Source organism: Salvelinus sp. IW2-2015, unplaced genomic scaffold (genome assembly GCF_002910315.2).
Source record: "Salvelinus sp. IW2-2015 unplaced genomic scaffold, ASM291031v2 Un_scaffold2884, whole genome shotgun sequence".
NCBI lineage: Eukaryota > Metazoa > Chordata > Actinopteri > Salmoniformes > Salmonidae > Salvelinus > Salvelinus sp. IW2-2015.
The window spans coordinates 37,771-46,347 of NW_019944183.1; the positions used below are offsets into that span (position 1 = coordinate 37,771).

Sequence of the window (8,577 nt, forward strand, 5' to 3'; positions counted from 1 at the left end):
CCTCAGCAGTCCAGACAGCACCCTCAGCACCAGCTCCTCTGCCTCAGCCCAGTCCAGCACCTCGCCCTGCAAACGCCCCAACAGGTATGACCCAATGACAACAGCCACACACACATACATGTTGGGCCTTAACCTAAATGTTGCACCTACACCTGTCATACAATGTGACTGCTCCGGTCTGTTACAGTATAGAATGTATACTCTCTGTGTGTGATTGCTCCAGTCTGTTACAGTATAGAATGTATACTCTCTGTGTGTGTGATTGCTCCGGTCTGTTACAGTATAGAATGTATACTCTCTGTGTGTGATTGCTCCAGTCTGTTACAGTATAGAATGTATACTCTCTGTGTGTGATTGCTCCGGTCTGTTACAGTATAGAATGTATACTCTCTGTGTGTGATTGCTCTGGTCTGTTACAGTATAGAATGTATACTCTCTGTGTGTGATTGCTCTGGTCTGTTACAGTATAGAATGTATACTTCTGAGTGTGATTGCTCTGGTCTGTTACAGTATAGAATGTATACTCTCTGAGTGTGATTGCTCTGGTCTGTTACAGTATAGAATGTATACTCTCTGAGTGTGATTGCTCTGGTCTGTTACAGTATAGAATGTATAATCTCTGAGTGTGATTGCTCTGGTCTGTACAGTATGTCAGATGACGAGCGGGAGAGTGGTTGTGACATTGTGGACGGCTCGCCTTCCTCCGACTCCTCTGGCCCTAGCAACAGCCCCTTCACCGGAAACACCGAACAACGCTACATCGCCGACGGCAACCAGAACCGCGGGCCCCGTGTAGCGTGCGTTGCCCCGGTAACGGAGCCCAGAAAGCCGGCGGTGCGCACCATGGTGGTGCCGCCCATGAGGGTGCAGAATAACAACCCCCACCCACACATCAACGAGACGCTAGGCAACACCAGTAAGCATCTAACACACACACACACACACACACACACACAGCGGACACCTGATTCACCCACAGGAAACAGACAACCGGCTGATTCACCCTAGACGTACACTTGACACACCTGGTTCACACAGCCCTATGGTTGAACAAACAGGTTCAGTAGTCATGAACAGGTGGCCACAGTTCTCTCATCATAGCTAACCACAACAGACACACCTAGCCCAGGGCAGACAGGGCGACAGAAAACACAGCAGGTCACATGTACAGTACACACTGGAACCTGGAACCCAGTGACACAGCAGTATTGTCAGTGATCAGACACACACGGACACAGGGCTAACAGGGTCACAGCGGGTCAGATACCTCGTCACTGCTGATGATGTCTGTTCCACAGGTCACATGGTGTGGGATTACTCCTCGTTTATAGGGCACAGAGGTACTCGCAGGTGATTATGGCTGCAGCCCTGACCTCTCACCTCAGACYTCTTGGCTTCGGCCTCTGGAGTGGACTTGTGTTTCCTGTAGACTGTCTAATCTGGTTGCAGCTGGCTTCTTGTTGACAGCCCTTTCTTTGAATCTATCCTTTATTCTACCTGTGTGGATCTGGAGCTTATGAAGCTACGTATGACAGGCTTAACATCCCCTGGAACGCTTTACAACCTGACTTAGGCCTTCATAGACATGGATGACAACCAGACACGCACACACATGCGCCACMTTGTGTTCCCTGGCTGTCATTAACACCTAGATGTTTATGAATGCGTTCGTGGGGTGTTACCGAGGGGTTATGTATGTCATATGTAGGCTTCATAACAGCTGTGGTCTTCTCCCTCTGTTCCTGGGGCTGGGCTTTTTTAAGGTCCCTGTTTATAGGTCATTTATAAATCCTCAGTGAAAATCACACTGTCTCCTATGGCCTCATGTCCCAGCCAGGCCCCTCCCATAGCTGACATTCAGAAACACTCCCCAGCTAAAGCCCATGCTATTCTAGTGCTACTAGGGGGGTATTAATAGCCAATGGTATGACCCCCACTATGAATACGAAGCAGCTTACTTACCCATTTGGCTTCCATCCCTTCACACGATCCCAGATCAGTTCTAGTCTATTTATAAACATCCACATGATGCTTGAGGAACAGATGGCACTTGTTAAAGAGCTGTGTTTGGTCAAACCCAGTGGAAGTCAGTGATGAGCATGCAAAATCTCTACTGTCACAATGGCTGATGGATCCTACAGTCAGGGTTTAACTCTACTGTCTGTCTCTGTGGGTTGATGCTGCTGCCCGTCATGATGTCTGTTTAAACTCATCCCTCTCTTTCATCTTCTTCTCTTCCTCTCTTCCTCCCCCCTCTCTCTCTCTCCCTCTGTTTCTCTCTTCCCTCCAGTCTTAGAGTCTTTCCAGTTCAAAGGGCGAGGTATCCCAGGGCGTCAACCGCACCACTCCATCCCCCTCCTCAACCGGCCACAGAAGATCACTGCATTCCAGCCCCAGCAACAGCAGCCCATGGGCTTTGGACAGGTCAACACACACACACACACACACACACACACACACACACACACACACACACAGATGTAATATGTGTATGATATCTAACCATCCCTCTTTCTCTCCATTTCCAGCTCCAGCATTACGGCTCCTGCCACCAGGAATGGAATGGAAACTATGCCCACCGGCGCCCGCAGGCCTACATCCCCCCCACTATGCATGGGCACTCCTTTACCCTACCCCACGGCAGCCCCAACCACACTACAGGCCCCCGCCATCACCCCCACCCGCACGGCCAGCATACCCTTCTGTCCTACCCGCCCAATGGGCCCCTGGTCACAGCAGCCCCTGTGGCCCACATCCTGGCCTCCCCTGGGGCTTCACGGCCCGTCCTGCAGCCCGCCTACAGCATCTCTCACCCAGGCGGTATCGTCCACCAGGTCACTGTGGGCATCAACCCCCGGCTGCTGCCCTCGCCCACTATCCACACCCAGGGCCAGTTCAAGGCCCTCTTCCCCCCGCACCCCTACATGGCATCGCCTGCCTACGCCACCTTCCCCCTCAGCCCCACCAAACTCAACCAGTACCCCTACATCTGACAGGGTCCCGGAACGGCCCGCCCTCCAGATGCACCTCGCGCCCCCCGGGGGCCAAGCGAGCAGAGGGGGCCTTCTTCTCAGAATACAYAACAAACAACCACAACATGGTTTTCATGTCCAGAGCCATGGCACAACCACAGAGAAACAAGCTATTTTTATGAATCATGTAGACTTGGGTGCAATTGAACTATGAGCTATAAAAAATAAAATCACAAAGTTTAGGTGGAGGATGGTGAAATGGAGGATGAGGGGACGGGGGCAAGGAAGGATGGATGGATGATTGAATGTAGATAAGTAACTCACTCTCTATGTGTTTTGCACATTTAATATACCTTCACATTAGCTCTTCTACCAATACTCCTCAAAAAACAGGTGACTAATCGGGTGGCGTTGCTAGGTCAGACTTGGCACCCCCTTATCCCAGCTATTTTTCTATATTGCCTTCTGAACGTGTGCAAGACACATCCACATTTGTAAAGCCATCCCCGTCTCTAGCTCRATAGGCCGACAGATGCACATGTTCTCCACGGTGGGTGTCGTACCGCGTTTGAAGTATTTGTACCTTTTCTCAGTGTCTTTGGTGTTTTAAAAATGTGGAGTCACTTAACCTATWTAAAGTAGGGTTGTTGCTCCTCAAGCTGCATGTGATCTTGCATGAGCAGATCAAAATGTAAACAGGAAGTTGATAAGTTAGACGTCGCTCTTGTTGTTGGCGTCACGAGACTCGCTGCATCGTATACTTGTCCCCAGCCATAGTGCCTTATATATTTGAGGTGGTTAATGTTACTACTTATATATAAATATATCCATGAATATATTGATGTACTGGACTGCAGCACTTGAAGGTCCTACCAGTCCATGCATCCTGTGTGTGTGGATATATATCCATGCACAGCCTGCATGGACGTGAGGTATCGCGGATAGCGGTGCTTATAGTTTGGATTCAGTGTATATTTCTGTGTGTAGTGAGTTACTCTTTTGTTCCTTAAAGAAGGACGGCATGCTTTGCTGTAGCAAATGCTCGCTGGTCCGCTTTTAAATGTTCCTTTTTTGTCATCGCCGTCCCCCCCGAATGAACTAGTGTACAAAGAGCAAGCATTGAATATTTGCTTAATATTTCATAATCAATTTCTATTTAGTGAAACTCTTACTACTAACAGTATTTGTACTGTTCCATGAAACTGCAATACAATCTCTAAATAGATGTTGATTTTMATTTTTTTGTCTTTGTATTTAAAAAGTGTTTGAGTGGGTTTTTCTTTTTTCTAGCTGTGTTACAAGTGTGGTGGGCATGGCTTTGACTAGCTGAGGACAAAAATGCTAATTAATTAACGGTATGGATTCTTCTAAGCCTGAGCAGACCATGCAGTATTTGATATACACAGACACACACACACACACGCATATATGTGTATATATATATATGTGTGTGTGTGTATATGTGTATATATATGAGCTAGTCTACTTAGTGCAGACRCTTAATAATGTGTGAGTTTGTCGCGTGCAATTCTCTCATTTATGCATGTGACAAAGTTAACTTTTTTCCCTTTACATTATACCATTTGTTTAAGGTTTATTGGTGTCGACTGCTTATTTTATACATTCCGTCAGGGAGAATATATATATATATATATATGCTGTGTGCATTTTTCCGTTTGTTTTTGCTAGTTATGTGCGTTACGTTTTTCGTCTTTTCAAATGAAGTTGCTTGTGCAGCACCAAAGACTGTAATTCATTTCCTGAGCAAGGTAGCTAGATATATTATCTGTTTTTACACAATAGACCTCTATCTAGTATACTGTAGTCGTAGAGCTGGGATTACATCTCAATAGACCTCTATCTAGTATACTGTAGTCGTAGAGCTGGGATTACATCACAAAAAATTGTATTTAAAAAAAAAAAAAGATAAAACATTTCTAATACATGGCTGAGGTTATGTTTAGCTTTTCCCGGCGATTTTAATAAGCCGTATCATTTTTCTTGAATGTATCATAGATAAGCTGCTATATGATCCACAGCTGTGAAATTAGGTGATTTCTCTTAGTTCAAAACTAGCGTTCCTATTTTTGTATAGGTCCCTAATTATCTGAAATAGAAGTGTTTTTTTTGTGGGTTTTTGCGTTCATGTTTGCAGCGTCGTTGTAACTACTGTATTGCTGATGATGGACGTTAGTTGCATTCGTTCTGTTTTTGGGGGTCTGTGTGTTTTTGATCAGTATTTTATCCTTATTAACCGTTTTGGGCTCGTCACTGCATATAWATGGATGTATCAATGTCATTTCATTTTTGTATGTTTTCATATTGGCGTTTTGTAAACATGTAAAGCTATAGCTTGCAAGATTGATTTAACTTCCTTCATTATGGTAGTAATTTCASTATACAGTTATAATAAGGTATGTTATGTATGGCAGGAGCACTGTGCGATAGCAGGACACTCAATGGAAGGCTTACAGTATGTAACATGTTATCCCCAAGTCACACACCACTAACAACCTGTCAGTAGTCTGCTAGTAAGGGGTGGTCCTATTGGCTCCTCATGGCCCCGCGGGGAATTAAACACAATATGTCTGACATGAATTTAKCCCAAGGTGTTTGTTCCCATTCAATATTTTATAACTTTAAATGATTATTTCCTTTTAAAATATGGATTTTACTCAAACCTTTTTATCTGTTCAGTATTGTCACTSTCCGTGACATGAGTGGTTCCCCTTCTACATTGGTTACATATTGGAATAATCTGCCTTCTGTTTGTTTAGGAGATGTCTCCATTGAATCGCTCTACCCTTTAGAAGTGTCTCATAACAGAGTGGTGTTTATCAATGGAAATCTCTGGGCATATATGTTCTTTACTGATGTTCAGACAGTGTGAGMAGCACTGTGTTTGTGCCTTGAGAATCAGAGGGTCAGCGAAATAGGGACAGGGACGATGTTAGTCCCTTATACGGWAACAGTACCCCTCTCCTCTACCTGCTCTGTGTTGTAGGGGGAGGAGGGSTTGAGGATCTAACAAAAATCCATCTTGCAGAATTAAGTTAGTAATGAGTTAGTAATGGCCACTTGACCCAAAATAACCTACAGAAAATGGAACGTTTCACAACCGGACTGTCATTCAACCTGTCATAACAGGGATTAGAAAAAAGACTTGTTTGATAAGCGTTGTCATGACAGTAGTGTAGAGGGCATATGTGTTTAATAAATATAGGCCAACAGTCTCTCTCTCACACACACACACACACACACACACACACACACACCGAGAGGCTCTTTGAGTGACGTGCTGATTTAACAGTCCTCTCGATAGTCACTCTTGTTGAACAGCAAATGCAATACTTTAACGTTATGGTCGTTGTACCACCAAGTGTTCTTACATCTCCCCCTGCCAACTCCGATACTGTTTATATACACCACCGAGTCAGCTGCACTAATCTGTGGGGAAATACTACTGACTCCAAGTCTGTCATTTTTCCCATTGTCAATAAACCAAACACSTTGCAACCATGACAGTCAGGACCAGTGGATAACACATAGTGGACTCATTGTAGGACTGAGTAGTTAAGGAGAACTCTGAACTCAGTCCAGAGGACTTCTAGACTTTAACCACAAACTGTTGCTGTTCACAAAGGGCTGATTGACCAAACAGAGTATGTTAATATAAGACATTAGAGAATTGCTATAGAATAAATATTTAGTTTGCGTTGTGTTAAGGAGCTCTCTGGAGATTATTGTGGCATCACTTGAAATTCATTACTCTTGAGGAGCGTAAGGTATTACACATTTCAACACCAAAATATTGCCRGACAGGTGTTTTATCAACAATGTTTTCAGTTTCATGCTTTTGTTATGACACTTATCTTTTATTTAGGTAAAAAGCTGAAATTACGACAAGGCATGAACTTGGCAGACCTACAGTGCTTGATATGTGTTCTCCAGTGATATAAGCATGTTAAATGTAACTTTATTCCTGTGTAATGGTATTCACCAGCAATGCGCCTGCACAAACTCTCACACACTTAAAAACAAAGATGGATACAAAGTATGAGAGATCCTAGACTGTTTTTATTTCTCCAGTTATAACTCCGTATGACAACTACTGGACACATGAATGAACAGTTTTCAGAGAACTCGTAYGACATTTTTGAGATGAAACGTAACACCAGAAGACATGAGTTTAAAATGATCAGTATGATTAATTCATGATTTTGAAGAATCCTCTCATCTGGTGTGAAGATGTTGATTCAGGGTCTATGTATTCGTTCAATGTGATACTGTGTTACACTTCAATACTTACTATTTGGTTTTGATCACTTCTCAACTTGTATTCTTCTTTTTGGGCGTTCTGGTCGACTGTGTCCGTTCAAAGTTAAATTCATGCTGCAACTTATAGAATCATCTGTTTAGATCACTCATCTAAATAATAGACTTGTTATAATCTGAACTGTTACTGTTTTTAATACTTGTAGATTTTTTTGTGGCTTTGATTTTAATATTTTTGTGGCTTTGTTTTTATTTGTTTGTTTTGCTTTTGTTGGTTTTATGCCACACTAGTTTGCCATGTAGCAATTGCGCTGTGCAATATTTACAGTACGAGGACTGGGAAAACAAATGATCTGGATGTGATGTCTCTTAACAGTTTGATAGTGTTTCCTCTAGTTCTCAGTGATTTAGGTGTGACCAAGCCTTTGCTACTTAGTCACGTTAAGCGGGTTTTCCAGGTGACTCTTTTGGTGAGTGTCAAAATAAGACTTTATGGTGTATTATTGTCAAGATTCACTTTGAATATAAAAATAATCTATTGCTGCAAATCCACTTTGTCTTTGTGTGATTTCTTTCTCTCTTGTCTTACTCGTCTTTAATGAGGTTGATGAAAGGTATCCTGTGACTTCCTTGACTAATTCCTTTCAGCTCCTCGTGGAACAAACGGCCTTAGCAGTGCATTTCCAGCGGACTCTGTTCTGGCCGCTTTTCTTCATTCCCGGTGGTTCTTCTCTTTCTCACCTCTCATTCGTCCTTTTCCATGTCTTATCTGTATGCCTCAGTTGGTAGAGCATGGTGCTTGCACTGCCAGGGTAGTGGGTTCCATTTCCCTGGGACACCCATATGTAAAATGTATGCACGCATGACTAAGTTGCTTTGGATAAAAGCGACCTGCTAAATCAAGTTTCAAATGAAATCAAGTTTGTTTTATAAAGCCCTTCGTACATCAGCTAATATCTCGAAGTGCTGTACAGAAACCCAGCCTAAAACCCCAAACAGCAAGCAATGCAGGTGTAGAAGCACGGCTAAATGGCTTATATTATAAAGAGGTCACCTTTTTAAGTATTTWTTTTATTTTTAAGTTGCCGTTGTCCTTGAATGCCATCTTGTGGATTAAGATAGTAAAGGTAAATGCTATTGCTATGTTCAGTTTCAAATCAGAATGGGAATTCTCAGCTTCACACCTGAATATTCCCAGTAAAACCCCACATTTTGAAATACCAATTTCAGCACATCATGACCCAGGACTTGTACTGTGTCTCTTATCCCCTCTCCTCRTGTGAGTCCATAACATCTAATCTCTGACAGGTGTCTGTGTTTCCTACTCAGA

The 8,577-nt window shown here is 43.4% G+C and overlaps 1 pseudogene; it reads left to right on the forward strand.

Moving 5' to 3' along the window:
* LOC112074942 (homeodomain-interacting protein kinase 3-like) overlaps positions 1–7,799 on the forward strand; it is a 24,809-nt pseudogene extending 17,010 nt beyond the window's left edge.
* Positions 7,800–8,577: the final 778 nt, after the last annotated feature.